This window comes from Macaca nemestrina, chromosome 17, assembly GCF_043159975.1.
Source record: "Macaca nemestrina isolate mMacNem1 chromosome 17, mMacNem.hap1, whole genome shotgun sequence".
In the NCBI taxonomy this organism is placed as follows: Eukaryota; Metazoa; Chordata; class Mammalia; order Primates; family Cercopithecidae; genus Macaca; species Macaca nemestrina.
In genome coordinates this window covers 45,623,296-45,643,464 of record NC_092141.1, presented here as the reverse complement: position 1 = coordinate 45,643,464, position 20,169 = coordinate 45,623,296, and the positions used below count along the sequence as shown (strand labels likewise).

At 44.5% G+C, this 20,169-nt stretch overlaps 1 long non-coding RNA gene across 1 annotated transcript in view; it reads left to right on the top strand.

Annotated features, from left to right (window-relative positions):
* LOC139359584 (uncharacterized) overlaps nt 1–20,169 on the top strand; it is a 98,845-nt gene that overhangs the window by 64,130 nt on the left and 14,546 nt on the right. The gene's annotated exons all lie outside the window — the stretch shown is intronic.

The window sequence follows — 20,169 nt, the reverse complement described above, 5'->3', positions numbered from 1 at the left end:
CTCTGCCTCCTGGGTTCAAGCGATTTTCCTGCCTCAGCCTCCTGAGTAGATGGGATTACAGGCATGTGCCACCACGCCCAGCTAATTTTGTATTTTTAATAGAGATGGGGTTTCTCGATGTTGGTTAGGCTGGTCTCGAACTCCCAACCTCAGGTGATCCACCCGCCTTGGCCCCCCAAAGTGCTGGGATTACAGGTGTAAGCCACCATGCCTGGCCTCCTGTTTTAGGCTGTTACTAATAGTTCTGCTGTGAGCATTCTTTTGGTAAATACCTTTTGATGAAAATACATGTGCAATTGGGAGTTTTTCCAGGAGTGGAATTGCCAAGTCACAGTGCATGGATATGTTTAGCTTTAAAGATGATTTCCAAAGGAAATTGATAAGTATACATATCCAGCACTGAATATGAGTCCTAGAAGCTCCGAACACTGGCTGGCATTTGAATCATTTGTCTTTTTCATTTTTGCTACTCTGGTGAATGTATAGTGATATTATATTATGCTTTTAAGTTGCATTTCTTTGAGGAATAGTGAAATTGAGCACTATGCTCATATCTTTATCAGCCACTTGGATATCTTCTTTTGTGTATTATTTGTTCAAATATTTTGCCCATTTTTCTGTTGGTATGTCTTCATTGTCTGCCTTCTTCTTATTAATGATTAGTGTTCTTTATATATTCTAAAAATGGGTTCTTTGTGCATTGTGTATTGCAAATATCTTTTCTCATTTGTCTTTTAACTCACTTCATGATGTTTTTTGATGAACGGAAGCTTTAAATTTTAATCTAGTCCAATTAATTAAGTTTTGTCTTAATGGTTAAGGCTTTTCGTGTCCTGCTTAAGAATCTGCCACCCTACAAGATCATGAAGATATTTTATGTCTTATTCTAGAATATTTATTAGTTTTTCTTTTACATTTAGATCTATAAGGCACCTAAATTATTTTTCATGTATGGTGTGAGGTAGGCATTTGGGATTCGTTTTTTTCCCATGTGCATAGCATGAAAATAAATAAAATTGTGAATTTGGCACAGTTCAAATAATACTAACTCCTTTTTGAAATATTCCGCAGAATCTCAATTAGTTTTTTTTTTTTTTTTTTTTGAGATGTGGATCTTAATATGTTGCCCAGGCTGGTTTCAAACTCCTGGGCTCAAGCAATCCTCCCACCTCAGCCTCCTGAGTATCTGGGATTACATGCTACTGTGCCTGGCCCAATTAGATTTAATGAATTAATTAATTATTTTAAATTAACTCAATATTTTTACACATCTAGTGTTTGCCAGTTTAGCTAGGTTGGTAAAGAAAGTCCCCTCTGAGAGCCAACATTTGAGCTCAGACCTGATGGATGAAATGAAGCCAGCCACAAGGGGATTGGGGAAAGAACATTTCAGGAAGAGGCAAGAGGTAGGTAGGTAAAGTTTGATATGTTCAAGGAACAACAGGAAGGCCAGTATCGCTGAAGTGTAATGCCCAAGATTATGTGAAATACGAGATAATTCTTATGAATGGGAGAGCAAAGGAAAGAGAACCTGATCACCAGAAGATAATGGAGCAATGCTTTCAAAGTCCCGAGAGAAAATGTTGTCTTCAACCTAGAATTCTTTTTAAAAAAATTTCAATAGTTTCTCGGTTACAGGTGGTTTTGGTTACATAGATAAGTTCTTTAGTGGTAATTTCTGAAATTTTAGTGCACCCATCACTCAAGCAGAATACACTGTACCCTATATATAGTCTTTTATCCCTCACCCCCCTCACACTCTTTCCCCCTTGAGTCCCCAGTATTCGTTATATCATTCTTATGCCTTTGCATCCTCATAGCTTAGCTCCCACTTATAAATGAGAACATGTGATATTTGGTTTTCCATTCTTGAGCTACTTCACTTAGAATATGACCTCCAGCTCCATCCAAGTTGCTGCAAAAGACATTATTTCATTCCTTTTTATGACTGAGTAGTATTCCAATGTAGCATATATACAACATATTTTCTTTTTCCACTTGTTAGTTGATGGGCACTTAGGTTGGTTTCATATCTTTGCAATTGTGAATTGTGCCACTATAGACATGCATGTGCATGTATCTTTTTAATATAATGACTTCTTTTCCTTTGGGTAGACACCAGTAGTAGGATTTCTGGGTTGAATGGTAGTTCTACTTTTAGTTAGTTAAGGAATTTCCGTACTGTTTTCCATAGTGGTTGTACTAATTTACATTCTCATGAGCAGTGCAGAAGTGTTCCCTTTTCACCACATCCATGCCAACATCTAGTATTTTTTGACTTTTTAATTATAACTATTCTTGCAGGAGTAAGGTGGTATCTCATTGTGGTTTAAGTTTGCATTTCCCTGATAATTAGCAATGTTGAGTGCTTTTTGATATGTTTGTGGGTCTTCTTTTGAGAATTGTCTATTCATGTACTTTGCCCACTTTTTGATGGGATTATTTATCTTTTTCTTGCAGATTTGTTTGAACTCCTTATAGATTTTGGATATTAGTCCTTTGTTGGATGCATAGTTTATGAATATTTCTCCCACTCTGTGGGTTGTCTGTTTACTCTGCTGGTTATCTCTTTTGCTGTGCAGAAGACTTTCAGTTTAATTAGGCCCCATTTATTTATTTTTGACTGGGTACAGAATTTAATTAGGTCCCATTTATTTATTTTTGTTATTGTCGAATTTGCCTTTGGGGTCTTAGTTATGAATTATTTGCCTAAGCCAGTGACTAGAAGAGTTTTTCCAATGTTATCTTCTATAATTTTTTATGGTTTCAGGTCTTAGATTTAAGTCTTTGATCCATCTTGAGTTGATTTTTGCATAAAATAATACATGAGGATCCAGTTTCATTCTTCTACATGTGGCTTGCCAGTTTTCCCAGCACCATTTATTGAATGGGGGGGTGTCCTTTCCCCAATTTATGTTTTTGTGTGCTTTGTCAAAGATCAGTTGACTGTAAGTATTTGATTTGATTTATGGGTTCTGTCCATTGGTCTACAAGCCTATTTTAATACAAGTGCCATGCTATTTTGATGACTATAGCTTTGTAATATAATTTGAAGTCAAGTAATGTGATGCCTCCAGATTTGTTCTTCTTGCTTAACATTGCTTTGGCTATGTGGGCTCTTTTTTGGTTTCAGATGAATTTTAGGATGTTTTTTCTAGTTCTTTGAAGAACAATGATGGTATTTTGAGGGGAACTGCACAAATCTGTAGATTGCTTTTGGCAGTATGGTCATTTTCACGATATTGATTCTACCTATCCATGAGTATGGGATGTGTTTTTATTTGTTTGTGTCATCAATGATTTCTTTCAGCAGTGTTTCATAGTTTTCCTTGTAGAACTCTTTCACCTCTTTGGTGAAGTATATTCCTTTTGTTTTTGTTTTTGTTTTTTTGGAGCTTCAACCAAGAATTCTATACCCAGTCAAATTATCTATCAAGAATGAGGGCAGAATAAAGGCAGTTCAGATGTGCAAGAACTCAGAAATTTTACCTATAAAGCAGATTTCCTTAGTATTTCTACATGAGAATCTACTCCAGCAAGGTGTGGACAGGAAGAGGAAGATAAAGCCAATGTAGGAAGACAACAGAGTGAAGGTAACAAAGAAAGCTGTGCATCTTCTCTGGAGAACAATTGGCTCAGACTGGAGCAGGTATGGAAGATATTTTTGAGTATTTTTAGCTTACTCTTGTGCCTCTCCAATCTATTATCCATAATATTGCTCAAGTGAACTTGGTAAAGTTTTAGATTACCTTGCCCTCTAGTTGAAAATCCTTCAATGGATCCCGTTAGTTTCAGAATAAAATCCAACTTTCAGGTGGTATAAAAGGCCGTTTGTTATTGACCCCTGACTGCTTCTTCTGTCTCACTTCTTGCTACTCTTCTTGGCCACTTCTACCTTCTGCTCCAGTCACTGATATTTTTACAGATTTCTTAAAGCTGCTTACTGCATCAGAAACATTGCATCTGCTATTTTCTCTCTGCAAGGAAACAATTCTTCCTCTCTTTTCCCTGGAAGATCCTTCCTTGTTTGTCAAAACTCATTGTTTCAGGAAACCTCCTTGTACTCACCTTGTGCTCACTTCCACCTGCCACTGGTTTAAGTCCCCTTGGTGGTACCCCTGTGGCTTTCCTATATGACTCACCTCTACTACCATTCTGTCTCTTCTTAATTATTGATTTATTTATCTGCTCTCCTCACTTAATGATAATCTCCTCGAGAAAAGGGACCGCTTTTTTTTGTTGTTGTTGTTTTTGACGGAGTCTCGCTCTGTCACCAGACTGGAGTGCCGTGGCGTGATCTCGGCTCACTGCCACCTCCGCCTCCCAGTTTCAAGCAATTCCCCTGCCTCCCCTATAGCTGGGACTATAGGTGTGCGCCAGCACACCTGGCAATTTAATTTTTTGTATTTTAGTAGAGATGGGGTTTCACCATGTTGACCAGGATGGTCTCGATCATCTGACCTCATGATCCACCTATCTCGGCCTCCCAAAGTGCTGGAGTTACAGGCATAAGCCACCTTGCCCGACCCAGAAACTGCGTTTTGATTGTTGTTGAAGTTTCTATAATGGCTAAGTACTCCAGCTTCTCTGCAGCCAGACTGCCTGGGTTAAAATCTCAGCTGCATCACTTGCTATGTTATCTTGGGAACTCTCTGAGTCTTGGTTTTCTCACTTGCAAAACAATGTGATATTTTCATCTGCAGCACCTGGCACACACAAGATGCTCAACAGTGTGTGAGGAATGAATCCGTGCAGACAGGCAGAGTTCCTGGGGATGGGAACCGCTCAGCAGGGGAGTTAGGATGACTCACTTCAATCAATCTTGATTCCTACCCTCCCTTCCCAAGTAGGAATGCTCAGCTTCCTCCAGAACCGTTATGCTTTGAGAATTGTGAGTAAAATCTGAAAAATGTGATGTCTTTTCCTTTGCATGTTTATCCATGTGTTAACCTAAGGAATTCAGGATATCTCACAGTGCAAAAATGTCTAAATCATGTCACTGCCTGACCATTCTTATGTGGCTGTCTAAACAGGATGTTACTTTAGGACCTAAATTTTCCTAGGTGTGAGTATGTTAGTTAAGGATTACCGAGAGGAAGAGAAGTGATCGTGTACCCATTCTGCAGATGAAAAACCTCATGGTCTTCTCTAAACTCCCCTGGGCCTAACGACTTACACAGCTTGTCAGGAATCTACCAAGAGGAGGTCCCCAGCCCCCAAACGTCCCCTCTTCACCAGCAAAATGAATATTCTCTCTCTTTTTTTTTTTTGAGATGGAGTCTTGCTCTGTCGTCCAGGCTGGAGTGCAGTGGCACGATCTCAGCTCACTTCAACCTCTGCTTCCGGGTTCAAGTGATTCTCCTGCCTCAGCCTTCCCAAGTACTGGGACTACAGGCGCCACACCACCATGCCTGGCTAATGTTTTGTATTTTTATTAGAGACGGGGTTTCACCATGTTGGCCAGGCTGGTTTCGAACTCCTGACCTCAGGTGATCTGTCTGCCTTGGCCTCTCAAAGTGCTGGGATTACAGGCGTGAGCCACCGCGTCCAGACGAATATTCTCTTTTTAGTCTTATGGGGGAGGCAGCATTCCTGTGGGGCTGCTCTACTTGGAATGGGTTTCTAGAAGCAAGAAATTCGACTCTTCTCGATGTGTTCACAAGTTTCGGAGCATAGTCATGAATGAATTGTATCATCTATGTTTTCTCCCATGTTACCTATTCCTGCAAGCGATCATTTTCCAGGAGAAAGAAATAGTGGCATTGAGACTGAGCTAGCTGACCATCAGGCCTTCCTCACCCTCTCAACAGAGAGAGCAATCAGATATCAGAGTAGGCTCCAACTATGAAGCTTTGATGGTTAATGCTTCCAATCTGAGCTTCTCCAATTCTCTTTTTCTTTTTTCATCTCCCTATCCTATACTCAGGGATCCATTTGTCACACAGGTAGATCTATGGACCACAGCTTGGATCACAAAGCGGGGACAATCAATTTTCTAGAAAGCATATTAAGCGCAACATTGATTCAGAGTGCAAATGCCCTGAATTCAAGGTTACGTTTCCGTTTTTCTCTATTCAAGATGCTGTAAAGATTGTCCCTTCTTGTAGAGGGCTTATAGTCAAGCAGGTCAAGTCAATGCATATCAAGAAAGAGCTCAGAATGCAGATTAAGTAGCTTCTCTTCTCCATGAGTTATTAAACTTGAGGCTGGCCAAGGGCTGCCAGCTATGGGCAGGAGGTGCAATACCCACGTTTACATATATGCCACTAAGTTTTGATCAACATATAAAAATTAGTTTTCTTACAAATGATTGCACTCTTCCCTGTCAAATTGAACATTGAGGTTCTATGCTTCAAAACAGTTTAGGTCCATCTTAATTTAAGATCTAGATGGCATAGGGCAAGGTTCCATCAAACCATTGCCAAGGAAAGCAAGGCAGTTTGCTGGAGCATTCAAGAACTTTGCCTTGATTACATAAGAGATGTGTTCAGGGCAGGAACACAATGACTTGGGGCAAACCAGGGAGTAGCGGGTTCCTTGCTAAGGCTTTTGGACCCTGAAGACATTGTCGTGCTGTAGTTATGATTGTGTTGTCATGATTGCTGGCTTGTTTCCTGTGGGTTTGAGTCTTTTGATCCCTCCAAGCATGCCAGCAAAAAATCTAGTGTTTGAAAAAACTGAGAGCTATCGTGTTATCTACTTATTCCCTGAAGTCCCCTCTGATTAGAGTTGCCAGGTAGAATTTAGGACATCCAGTTAAATTAGAATTTCAGATAAACAACGAGCAGGTTTGTTGTTGTTGTTGTTTAGCATAAGTATGTCCCATGTGATATTTTAGCTAAAATTCAAATTTAACTGGAAGTCTTTTCTTTTTATTTTTTAAATTTTTTTAAATTTTTGAGACGGAGTCTCACTCTGTCACCCAGGCTGGATGTAGTGTAGTGGTGCGATCTGAGCTCACTGCAACCGCCGCTTCCCGGGTTCGAACAGTTCTCCTGCCTCAGCCTCCCGAGCAGGTGGGACTAGAGGCGCACGCCACCACACCCAGCTAATTTTTGTATTTTTAGTAGAGATGGGATTTTAGCATATTGGCCAGACTGGTCATGAACTCCTGTCCTCGCGATCCACCCACCTCGGCCTCCCAAAGTGCTGGGATTACAGGTGTGAGCCAGTGCACCTGGCCCCTGGAAGTCTTTCATTTTGATTTGGTCAATCTGGCAGCCCTACCTCTGATTCCCTTCTAGTTATTGCAAAATGACAAATGCAGCCCCACTTCTGGGCTAATGTTTTGTAATGTGCACCATCTAGTGGTGACATGAACAGGAGGAAACTAAGAAACAACCTGAAACCTTGATGGGATAAAGCTGAAAAGAAAGAATTATAATTTTTTAAATTATTAAAAATTTTTTTCAGCCAGGTGAGGTGGCTCACGCCTGTATTCCCAGCACTTTGGGAGGCCGAGGTGGGCAGATCACGAGGTCAGGAGATTGAGACCATCCTGGCTAACACGGTGAAATCCCATCTCTACTAAAAATACAGAAAATTAGCCGGTCATGGTGGCAGGCGCCTATAGTCGCAGCTACTTGGGAGGCTGAGGTAGGAGAATGGCATGAACCCGGGAGGTGGAGCTTGCAGTGAGCCGAGATTATGCCACTGCACTCCAGCCTGGGTGACAGAGCGACCCGTCTCAAAAAAAAAGAAAAAAAAAAATCAAATTTTCTTCTTTGGATGTGGTGTTTGTGATGAGATCAACAGCTTAGATTGTCCAGTGAATATCTGAAATCCCTTAAGTCATCAAGTGTTTAAACAGCCACACCCACCTGGCTGAGGCCTTGGGCTCCTCTATTGACACGTAAATGCTAATGCACACTGTTGGCCTTGATCTATTGTGGTTCCTAGTGCTCCAAGTGATTATTTTACAATAAGCACAGTGGTGTCCAGCAGTATCTATCAAGCACAATAAATGTTGGGTGGGTGCAATTCTATTAAACCCAACTGGGCCTGGAGGAACACACAAGAAGCAAGTATTTCCTGTTTACTATTTTACTGGGGTTGGGTAGATGGTTAAGAGCTCACGGAATTGGCACCATCTAATGGGTCTCCCTCTGGCTGCACACTGGAACTACCTGGGGTATTTGTAAGACATACCAGTACCTGGACCTTACCCCCAGAGATGTGGAGGTCACTGGTTTGTAGTGGGAATCAGGCCTGTTGTTTTCTGTTTGTTTTTCTTTTCAAGTTTTCCAGAAAACTTTTTATTTTTATTTTTTATTTGAGATGAAGTCTTGCTCTTGTCGCCCAGTCTGGAGTGCATGGCGTGATCCCGACTCGCTGCAACCTCCGCTCCTGGGTTCAAGCGATTCTCCTGCCTCAGCCTTCTGAGTAGCTGAGATTACAGATGCGCGCCACCACGCCCGGCTAATTTTTGTATTTTTAGTAGAGATGGGGTTTCACCATGTTAGCCAGGCTGGTCTCGGATTCCTAACCTCAGGTGATCTGCCCACCTTGGCCTCCCAAAGTGCTGGGATTACAGAAGTGAGCCACCACGCCCGGCCCAGAAAACTTTTAAATGAAGCCAGGGTTAAAATGCCTATTAGCAGAAATGGCCCAGACTGAAAAGAGGTGTGGTCTTTGAACAAGTGACTTAATTCCTCTGAGTCTCAGTTTTCTCATTGGTGAATAGGGAGAATTTAAGCAACCTGCTAGGATCCTTATAGAGAGTAAATGTAACACATGCAAAGCATTTAGCCTGTAACTAGCACTGAGTAAATGTTGTTCTTCTTCTAGACAGGAGGCTAAAGGGGTAGATTCCTACCACTCTGGAGGAGAGAATCCAGATCTGGGATGAGCGCTACAATCTGGTCATAGGGGCCAAATGTTACAGCAAAGAGAAGGTGTATGTAAGTTCTGCCAACTCCCCAGGCCTAGGTGTGAATGGGGCTTCACGGTCTTGACAAGGAAGGCAGGGCCTTGGTGAATTACAATCATCTATTGTAATAGTAAGGCTCTGCCTATAAAAGTGGAAAATATAGATAGCATGGAGCAACATAAAAAAGAAAATATAGGCCTGGCGCAGTGGCTTACGCCTGTAATCCCAGCACTTTGGGAGGCCAAGGCAGGTGGATCGTGAACTCAAGGATGAAGAACATCCTGGCCAACAGGGTGAAACCCTGTCTCTACTAAAAATACAAAAATTAGCTTGGCATGGTGGCGCACACCTGTAATCCCAGTTACTCAGGAGGCTGAGGCAGGAGAATCACTTGAATCCGGGAGGTGGAGGTTGCAGTGAGCCGAGATCACGGCACTGCACTCCAGCCTGGTGACAGAGTGAGACTCTGTCTCAAAGAAAAAAAAGAAAATATAAACCAACTTAGCTCCAGAGAGAGCCACTATGAATATTTGATAGCATTTATTGCCAGTACTTTTCTCTCTGTAGTTTCTGCTCCCCAAAATAGGCATTATTTTGTATGTAATTTTGTAAACTGATTCTCCCCCCTAGTTTATCATTATATCAAGATCATTTTCCAATGTCATTAAGTATCTTTTGAAACACAATTTTCGGTGGCTGCATAATATTGCATTCTGTCAGTGGTTCTCAAGCTTGAGTGTGCATCAGAGCCACCTGGTGAGCTCGTTCAAACACAGATTTCTGGGCCCACCTCCAACATTGTTGACTCAGCAGGTCTGGGGTGGGGCTCTGAGATTCAGCATCTCTGACATGTTCCCAGGTGCTGTTGCTGGTGTTGGTCCAGGGATCACACTTTGAGAACCTCTTGTTTATAATCTGCTTCCTTGTCTGCCGCCCACTCCAAATGCAGGAGGTGGGGGGGGGGGGGCAGGGACCATGACTTCAATTCATTGAATTCACCCTTGAATTGAATGCCCTGTGGCTAAAGCAGAGCCCGTCACATAGTGCCCTTCTGAATACAGGGTCCTGAAGCCAGCCTGCTGAGGAAGAGGAATTAGATCTACCGTCTGTGGCCCTGAGGCTGACTTGGGTCCTGTGAATGGAAGTAGTGGGGAAACTGAGTTTGGTTCTGCTGTTTCTAGCAGTCAACAACAGAACTTATGAATGCCACGTTCAGTGATGCATTCTCTGTTACCAGAGATATTTCAGCAGCAGGTGGTGTTGGCTCGGGAATTTTGCAGTATTTGAGGGTGGGTAAGAAACTCCACTGTCCACTTTAACCTTAAGTTTCTGTCAGTCTGAGTTCAGCAAAGCGAAAGAATGGTGAGCCATTTCTGGAGACTGCATGGGAATGGGGATTGGACCCTAAAGGGTGGGCAGGATTTAGAAGGCAGACAAGGAGAAGACAACCTCCAAATAGTGTTTGGTCACTGGTGGTGGTGGGGTTGGGGGGTTGGGGAGAAGCATATGCTAATTGATGAGTTAGGTAAATCAAACTTGGTAAACCTGATTCCTAGAATTCCTATGTGTAACGCACCGCCCTTGATTTTCCAGAGAAATTCAAAAGTCAGTAGCTAGCCAAGATCAGAGCTATTTGGTGCAGAGCACTTGCTATTGCTGCCACTTCTTCTCCCTCCCCCTACTTCCCCCTCTTCTTCCTTCTTCTGTTTAAACCATGTGAGTTTCTACTTCTATCAGGTGTTTAGTGCATTCCTGCAAAGCTGCCATTTTAATAAGAAATGGAGATTGAAATCAGATTTCACGTGAAGCCAAAATCTCTTTCTCAGCCTGTCCACTGAGGCTGATTGGTGCTTTGTTGTATTTTGTTTTGTTTTACAGACAAGGCTGAAAGGCAGGAGAGTGGGTGTCTAAAATCCAGCGTCTGTTGTTCTGTGATTTTATCACAACATACTCATTACAAAACAGCATAGAAACTCTATTTGCCATTTAGTCCGGGATAAAAATCCAGGGCTCAATTTGTTCTTTGAATAGGTTTTAGAATACACTGGAGGATTAGAGACAGTTTTTTGATGAACAATTTATTTTCAAATACTTTCCAAATTTACAAGGTATCTTTATAATTACAATAGTAATTGCAACAATGAAAAGCAAGACCTGCAGTTTATTGAGTGTCTCTTATTTGCCAGACCTTAATCAGGATGCTTTGACACACATAATCTTTGTAATCTCAGAATGACACAGTGAGGTGGGCACTATATCCTCACGTTACACACGAGGCTCAGAATTTACTTTCCTAAGGTGACATAGCTGGGCTGTTATTACATCCAGCCTCGTGTGCCTACAAATCCTTTGCGCTTCCACTTCTGATCTGCCAAGACCGCAGTGCTTAGTTGGGTAGATTTCTTTCCCTGCTAAGTTCATTTTTGTGGTCGGGAGCTCTCTGCTGAGTCCTTTCTATATCTGTGACAGTTTCCAGCCAGAACTACCCAGTATTTTGAGGTACTTGAAACTAGATTAAAAATATATTCACTTCCTTCTGGCTGGATCAAGAAGTCAGAAAGCAATTTTCTTTTTTTTTCTTTTTATGGCACTTAGCTTTGAGTAGTTGAGTCACCTGGGGGTCTTACTGGGGCCTTGATGATGACATTGAAGGCTAGATCTAAGGATCTATGAAGCACCCCCCCCCCCCACCCTGCCTTGAAAGGAGGAAGAAGAAAGTACACAACTATTTGCAGGAGGAATAGTGGAGATAGACCAGCCCAGAAACTGTATTTCAGAATAAATTCATTCCTTTGTGCTTCAAGGCCCCTCATACTGATATGATGTCACCAAAACTGCTCCAGGGCTGTGAGCTGCTAGTCATGGCCCTGGGGCACATCCCTCTGCTCTCCTCAGCATACTGCATCAGCAGAGGTAGGGTGTTAGGGGATGTGCCTACTCACCCCTTTCTCTAGACTGTGAGTTCTTGGGATAGGTAGACCAAATTTCCCCAGGGAGTCTGTGGGTATCCAAGAGAAAGTGGTTGCCGGGCACAGGGAGTGGGCAGCGGGCTGGAAGAAGCCACCTTTTCAGGGCTTTGCTTGGGAACTTCGAACTGCCTGGATTAGTCACTAGGGAGAGGTTTCAAAATCTTTACGGTGTCATGATTTGTTAAACCTTGTCCACATCAGAGCCTGTGGTTTTTCCGAATGCCTTAGAAAGTTAGCCTCTCGGCCGGGCGCAGTGGCTCAAGCCTGTAATCCCAGCACTTTGGGAGGCCGAGGCGGGTGGATCACGAGGTCAGGAGATCGAGACTATCCTGGCTAACATGGTGAAACCCCGTCTCTACTAAAAATACAAAAAACTAGCCAGGCGTGGTGGCGGGCGCCTGTAGTCTCAGCTACTTGGGAGGCTGAGGCAGGAGAATGGCGTGAACCCGGGAGGCGGAGCTTGCAGTGAGCCGAGATCCGGCCACTGTACTCCAGCCTGGGAGACACAGCGAGACTCCGTCTCAAAAAAAAAAAAAAAAAAAAGAAAGTTAGCCTCTCTGGCCAGGTGCGGTGGCTCACACCTGTAATCCCAGCACTCTGGGAGACCAAGGTGGGAGGATTGCTTGAGGCTGAGAGTTCGAGACCTGCCTGGGCAGCATCGAGAGATCTCATCTCTAAAAAATAAGAAAGGCTGGGCGCAGTGATGCATGTCCGTAGTCCCCACTATTGGGGATGCCTGAGTTTGAGGCTGCTGTGAGCTATGAAGGCACCACTGCACTCCAGGCTGGGCAACAGGGCAAGATTCTGTCTCAAAAATAAATGAATAAATAAGTACATAAATAAATAAATAAAATCAGCCTCTCCTCTGTAGCCCCAGAGCTCCTGTGCATATACTTGTCTCAGGACTTCACATACTGACTGCTTCATTGGGTGAGTGCTTACTGACAGCCTACCAGGTGCTGGGCACAAGAATGAACAAAACACTCATGGTTCCTACCTCCATAGAGTTTACAGACAAGGGAGAGGCTTACAGTCGTCTGGACTGAAATGGTGCCCCCAGTACGCTGTGAGATCCTTGAAGGTACAGATCGGGTTGTATTGATTGCAAATTTTCATTTATTTTATTTTAAACTTTGTTATGTAATTTACATGCCATAAAATTCACCATTTGAAAGCGTACAATTCAGTGCTTTTTGTCTGTTCGCAAGGTTGTGCAGCCATCACTCCTGTCTAATTCTGGGACATTTTCATTGCCCCAGAAAGAAACCCTATAACCATGAGCAGCCAGCCGCTCCTGTTTCTCCTCCCCAGTCCCCAACAGATAAGATGGTAATCACCCATCTATTTGTTATTCTGTGGATTTGCCTTTGAACATTTCATATCTGCATATGGACATTTAATATAAATGGAACCATGCAATACATGGTCTTTTGGTCTGACTTATTTTCACTTAGCATAATGTCTCCAAGCTCTTCCCTGTTATAGCATGTGTTACTACTTAATTTCTTTTCATGGCCCAATATCCCATTGAATCTATTGCATGGAGATACCACAGTTATCCATTTATCAGTTGATGATGGTTCTACTTACTTTTTTCTTTTTGAGACAGAGTCTCATTCTATCACCAAGGTTGGAGTGCAGCGGTGCAATCACAGCTCACTGCAGCCTCTACTTCCTGGGCTCAGGTGATCCTCCCAGCTCAGCCTCCAAAGTAGTGGGGACTACAGGCACATACCACCACGCCCAGCTAATTTTTTTGTATTTTTTAGTAGACATGGGGTCTCGTCATGTTGCTTAGGCTGGTCTCCAACTTCTGGGCTCAAGCGATCCACCTGCTTAGGCCTCTCATTGTTAGGATTACAGGCGTGAGCCACCACACCTGACTGGTTCTATTTACTTTTGTATTTTGTCCCTTAATATCTTTCTCCCTCCCTCTTGCCCTTCCTCCTTTCCTTCCTCTCTTCTCTACTTCTCCTTCCTTCCCTCTCTCATTCCTTCTTTCCTCTTTCAAATACTTGTTGTTCCACACCTACCATGTTACGGACACTGTAATGAACCTTCTGATAAAGGTTCCAGACTAAAGAAAACAAAGTTTTAAACAAGTTTTAAATAAATGCTTTGTTTTAAAATAGTTTTAGGTTTACAGAAAAGGGCCGGGCACGGTGGCTGATGCCTGTAATCCCTGCACTTTGGGAGGCCGAGGTGGGCAGATCAACTGAGGTCAGGAGTTCGAGACCAGCCTGGCCAACAGAGTGAAACCCCGTCCCTACTAAAAATACAAAAATTAGCCAGGGGTGGTGGTGGGCACCTGTAATCCCAGCTACTTGGGAGACTGAGGCAAGAGAATCATTGAACCTGGGAGGCGGAGGTTGCAGTGAGCTGAGATTTTGCCACTGCACTTCAGCCTGGGCGACAAGAATGAAACTCTGTCTCATTAAAAAAAAAAAAAGATTTACAGAAAAGATGCAACGGTAGTACAGAGTTTGTGTATCTCACACCCAGTTTCCCCTATTGTTAACATTTTACATTACTCTAGACAAGTTCAGGGTGGTGTGGCCATAGACTTACATTACTGTAGTCCATTTGTTGCAACTAAGGAGGCAGCATTGTTACACTACTGTTAACTAAACTCTATACTTTATTCACATTCCACTAATTTTCCAATGACCTTTTCCTATTCCCGGATCCCATCCAGTACCCATCCACATTGCAATTAATCATTGTGTCTCTTTAGCTCTCCAGTCCGTGACAGTTTCTCAGGCTTTCCGTGACAGTTTTGAGGAGTAGGAGTGAAGTTCTTTGTAGAATATCCCTCATTTTGGGTTGGTCTGATGTTTTTCTCCTGGTTAGGCTGGGGTTACAGTTTTCTGGGGGAGGATCATCCTAGAGGTGAAGAAAGGCACCATTTTAAAATTGCTGTGAGGTGCTCTGAACTAAGAAGTGAGACCAAATCTACCAGGGCTATTCAGAAAAAAATCAGAGAAATCTTACATTCGAGGTCTTTAAATGGTAGTGGTGTGGTATAGAAGGATTCCTTGGAAATTTTTTCCTAAGGAAGTTGTTTGTTGCCTATCATCATGGTGGTGACTAAATGAGCCTTTATCTGACATATAGACAAGATTTGACATTTGTTCTTTTCCTCCCCATTGGCTCTAGAGTGTGGCCTTGGGTGAGTCAAACCTTCTTCCTTGGCCTCTATAGAATTAGGAGGTTGGAACTAATGACCTTGGAGAACTCTTCCCACTGCGACAGCTTATGCTCTAAGAGGTGGCCCATAACATCCCTCACGTTGAATTCCAAAGTTGGACTCCCCTCTGCTCCTCTATCAGTCCAGGCTGTTTGCATTCAGGTGACATGTGCCCCTAGGGACATGGCCCACCCCAACCCCCTTTTCAAAGCCTTCCTTGCAGACAAACACACACACACACACACACACACACACACACACACACACAAGCCCTAGATATTTGCAGCATGGATCTCCACTTTGAGGGACTCAGTGAACATTCCAGGGCAGCAGTGCCCAGAGCCAGACCCCTGCCCTGGCCATCCCTGCCGCCCTGCTGACACAGCACAAGAGCCGGCATGGCCAGGGTCACAGGCAGACCTACACGCCACACCATGCTGGAGGCTCTTTCACCCCAAGGGGCTGTTTTGGTTCAGCAGCTCCCGTGGCTTGAATAAGTTAATCACTGATGACAAGAGATTAATTTATAACTGGACAGCAGACAAGATAGTTCGGGCTTTGGCGGGGTGGCACTGAACTGTGGCGCGGGGCATTGCTCAGAAGACACCTGGGTCTGCAGCTTGGTGCAGAGGCTGGAACTTCAGATCCTCACTGGCTCCCCAGAGGCCACTTGGTCCAAAGAGAGGAACCATGTGCTGAGGACTTCCGCTTCCTCTCTCCAGCGTATTTACTTGTAGAAAACATGTCCAGGCAACAGACAGGCCCGTTAGAAAAGTCCAGTTAAGAGAAAGCACCAGCATGCCAACCCAGCCCAGGCCCGTTGGAGGAAGAGGGAGAGGGGTGGGGAGAGAGGAAGTCATGGAAAGATATGGAAGGATGGATGGGAGCCTGGGATTCCTACAGCCTGAGTCACCCAGCTTGTGGATTCTCCCGCTCCACCTTAGGCAGGGCTCAAGCAGGTCTTTGAGGATCTGCCCTCCCATCCCACATTGTCGTTTCCAATGTTAGCCTCCTCATTCTGGGTTAAAAAAAAAAAAAAAAGATGGAAGTGCGGCATGATGCGTAGGCCTCTCTAGGGCCTGATCTTCATGCTCCAGATACTGCTTTTATATCAAGTAAAATGACCCTTCTCTGCCACACTGGAGATGCGTGGCTGTAGATACTGACTTTAGGGGCTACAGTTTTTGCCAGCTTCAGCAGTCTCCTGTATTCAGCCAGGACAGTTTGGAGTTCTTAAATCAGGCCTATTTATCAAAGAAGTCCCTGGCAATACTTCCCTGATGGCCATGGGACCCCAGGAGTCCACAATCTAACTAGAGGAAGAACATGAGAAAGAGGGAGAAGGGAAATGGGACTGAAAATAGGATGGAAGCCCGCATGAGAAATGGGGGTGCAGAGGAACTCCTCTGGGGGCTGCCAAAATGTGGGCTTCCTGCCTAAAAGGGTTCTGGGAGCCCAGTGGAGTGGTGGGTGACTTACGCTTGATTGTCCCCCAGGAGTGGATTCTTGTCATTTGGATTCAACCCTGCTGCCCTGGCCCCATTTGTTCACACCACGTGCACCAATGTCTCTGTCTTTGTTTGTGTCCTTCCTTGACCCAGAATGCCCTTCCCAGCCATCAAGACCTGGCTGAGACTTCACTTGCACTGGAAACCCTTCCACAGATCTTTATATGGGACCTCAGGATCCTTCTCTTTGATCCCTGTGCTGCTTTGTATCTATTGCAACAGTATCTGTTGGTTCTGATAAGCAGATTAGTATCACCTGGGGGACCTTGTTAAATACACAAATCGTAGCCCTGAATCACAATGTCTTGGGGTGGGTTTTGGGAAGCTGTTTTCATTGGTCTTCACATGTGTTTTGAATGCTTGGCCAGGGTTGGATATGTCGTTTCTGGACTGTGTCTCCTGGGGGTGGGCACAGAACTTATATCATGGTGACCACATGTCACTGTGCCCAGACAACCTCCTAGGCCTGGCAAAAAGGCAGGCAGAGTGCAAGGCTCACACCCTTTAATTCACACCATTTTAATTCATTCATAGTTCCTGCTTCATGCCCCAGACACTATGCTGGGTTCTGGGGGTACAAGAGCAAAACCTAACATAGTTTGCCTTCACACAGCTTCTAGTCTAAGGCGGGGAGGGGGAGAATAGAGGTGACTCAAATTCCCAACGCCCACATAATTACAAAGTGCAGCTTGAGTGTTAAAAAGGAAAAACAAAGGTGCTCAGAGAACCTGCAACGGGGACTCTAATGTAGGCTGGGAGATCAGGGAAGGCTGAGCAGAGCCCCAAAGGAGGGGCAGTAAAGGAGGGGAGGGGCTGGAAACAGTCTCTTACTGGAGTCTTCTCAGAACTATGTTCATGCAGGGCCAGCTGGGAGCCATTAGGGTGTAAGCTCCTCTACAGACACCCAAGACGGTTTCCCAAGCTTCTCCTCACGCCTGCCCCGCCACCCAGCCTTCACTTCCGCTTTCCTGCCATCTGCTCTTGCTGTGAGCCTTTGGGAGCTGATGTGTTTGTTAACAAAGGAAAAACCCATTTTTCCATGCCGGGTGGCTGCCTGCTAGCATATACGGTGCCTCTACTCAATTACCAAAAGGTGCCCCTCCATTTGAACTGACGTAACCTTGCACTGGGCACATGACTTGGCCAGTGGAGCTCAGACTGGATTCAAGCCACTACTCATGCCTCCGCTACCCTCTCTTGGCCCAGTGCCCTTGCGCAGTGAACAACTTGGACAACCTTCTGTAGTGGCCCTGCTGCAGTCTCCTCTTAGACAGAAAGTTCTGGCTTCTTGGCTCACCCTCACAGCTAGAAGATTCCTTTATCCCAGAAGGAGATAATTACATCTTCTATGGGCATAAATCTGTTTGGGCATTTAGAGAAGAATTTATATGTATTTTCTGAAGGACTGGGTGTTTTTCTGATCTAAATTGAAATGATGATTCTTTTAAATATGATCCAAGAGAGTCCTTTCATATGGTAATTCACACACACTCTGGCTGATAAGCCCTAGACTTGGCAAACGGTTCAAAGCAGAAATTGGGTTCAGATGAGGCACAGGGATGTTTTTGATCTGATTTTCTTCTAGCCGCTGACATTGGGAGAATTTTGGCCTCTGAGTGGCAGTGGGCCCCAAAAAGCCTGGTAAAGTAAGATCCTTTTTTTCTTTTTCTTTTTTTTATTTTTAATTTTTGAGACAGAGTCTTGCCCTGTCGTCCAGGCTGGAGTACAATGGCGTGATCTCGGCTCACTGCAACCTCTGCCTCCCGGGTGCAAGTGATTCTCCTGCCTCAGCCTTCTGAGTAGCTGGGATTACAGGTGCACACCACCATGCTTGGCTATTTTTTTCTTTTTTCTTTTTTTGTATCTTTAGTAGAGACGGGATTTCACCATGTTGGTCAGGCTGGTCTCGAACTCCTGACCTCCTGATCCACCCGCCTCGGCCTCCCAAAGTGTTGGGATTACAGGCTTGAGCCATCATGCCGGGCCAAAATAAGATCTTTTTAAAGAAAGTCTGAAATGCCTAGAAAGGGTAGAGGAGTCCTTGCCACACTTGGCTTTAGAAAAAGAAGCCTTTTCTGGGAGAAGATAAGTCTCATCAGACAGTAAGCAAGTCAGACGATCTGAGCTGGAGTGGCCTTTGACAGGTACCTCATCTAGATCCTTCTTTTTATCCTTGGGAAAACTGAGGCTCAGAGAGAGGAAGTGGATTGGCTTAGGTCCCACAGTGAGTGGCAGAGCCAGGATACACCTGACAGGTGCTTGTTCTGCACCTGAACCTTGAGAGTTACTGTTCCCCCCCAGAGTGGTGCCAGCAGGGTCTGCTATAAGGATGGTGCAAGCTCAAAGGGTGACTGTGTGTGGGAATGGTGAGAAGGGGACACCATCTAGGACCAGAAATCATGGTGTCTCCCCAAGCCCCGTGTGGCCTCTCCTCTTCCAGATACAGAAAGCTGCTTCTGCTACTTAAGCAGGTTAGGGACAGGCATCATCTTCAAGAGGTGACACTAGGAATGGAGTGAGAACTGGGAATGGTGGAAGCAGAAGACAGCAGCTGATCTTATGGACACAGAAGAGTACATAAGTGAATCACAGGCCGTATCACAGTCTCATCAGTGATTATAATAATTGGTTTTGGGCTGGGGGAGGATTGATTGTTAAAGTGACATCCTCTTTTACGTGCCATATTTTTCCATGTCTGACATCTGAAAAAGCACTTTCAGTTGTAAGGATAAGATGAGCTCATGGGTGCTCAGGAAATGGCAGCATCTCTTGAGAGATTCTGTTAAGGAAAGTGGGGGAGGAAGGGAACTAGATATAAGTCTTCTCCTTTAATACTTTCAGGAGGTATGGTTCTCCTTATCTCACAGATAAGGAAACAGGGTAAATATCCTGCCCAAGGTCACATAGCCCAAATGCAACGAAGCTCAGCTCTTCTGGTTCTGGGCCATTCCCCACACTTTACCTTGCAGTGCCATGCTAGCTTCTCTTAGACTTACCTTTAATTTCCATTAGTTTCAGCTGACTCATCCTTTCCTCCCAGGCCCTGCCCTCCCTCCTCAGAGGACCTGGGGCAGACATGATCCCTGAATTCAGGTGCATGGAATAGGAGTGTGGCGCCTTGCCTGTACGCTCGGACTTTGGGAGACAAGTGTGTTGGTAGCTTAAGCATTTGAAAATGCTGGAAATAGGCCGGGCGCGGTGGCTCAAGCCTGTAATCCCAGCACTTTGGGAGGCCGAGACGGGCGGATCACGAAGTCAGGAGATCGAGACCATCCTGGCGAACACGGTGAAACCCCGTCTCTACTAAAAAAATACAAAAAACTAGCCGGGCGAGGTGGCGGGCGCCTGTAGTCCCAGCTACACAGGAGGCTGAGGCAGGAGAATGGCGTAAACCCGGGAGGCGGAGCTTGCAGTGAGCTGAGATCCGGCCACTGCGCTCCAGCCCCAGCGACAGAGCGAGACTCCGTCTCAAAAAAAAAAAAAAAAAAAAGAAAATGCTGGAAATAGGAGTCCTTTTTCCAAATCTGTGAGATCAGGAGATATTCTGAGACAACACCCAGGGTTGGTTGTTTGTTTTTAACTCTAAGACCATCCTGTTTTCCATAGACCTGAGCACCATCAGCAAGCCAGGACTCT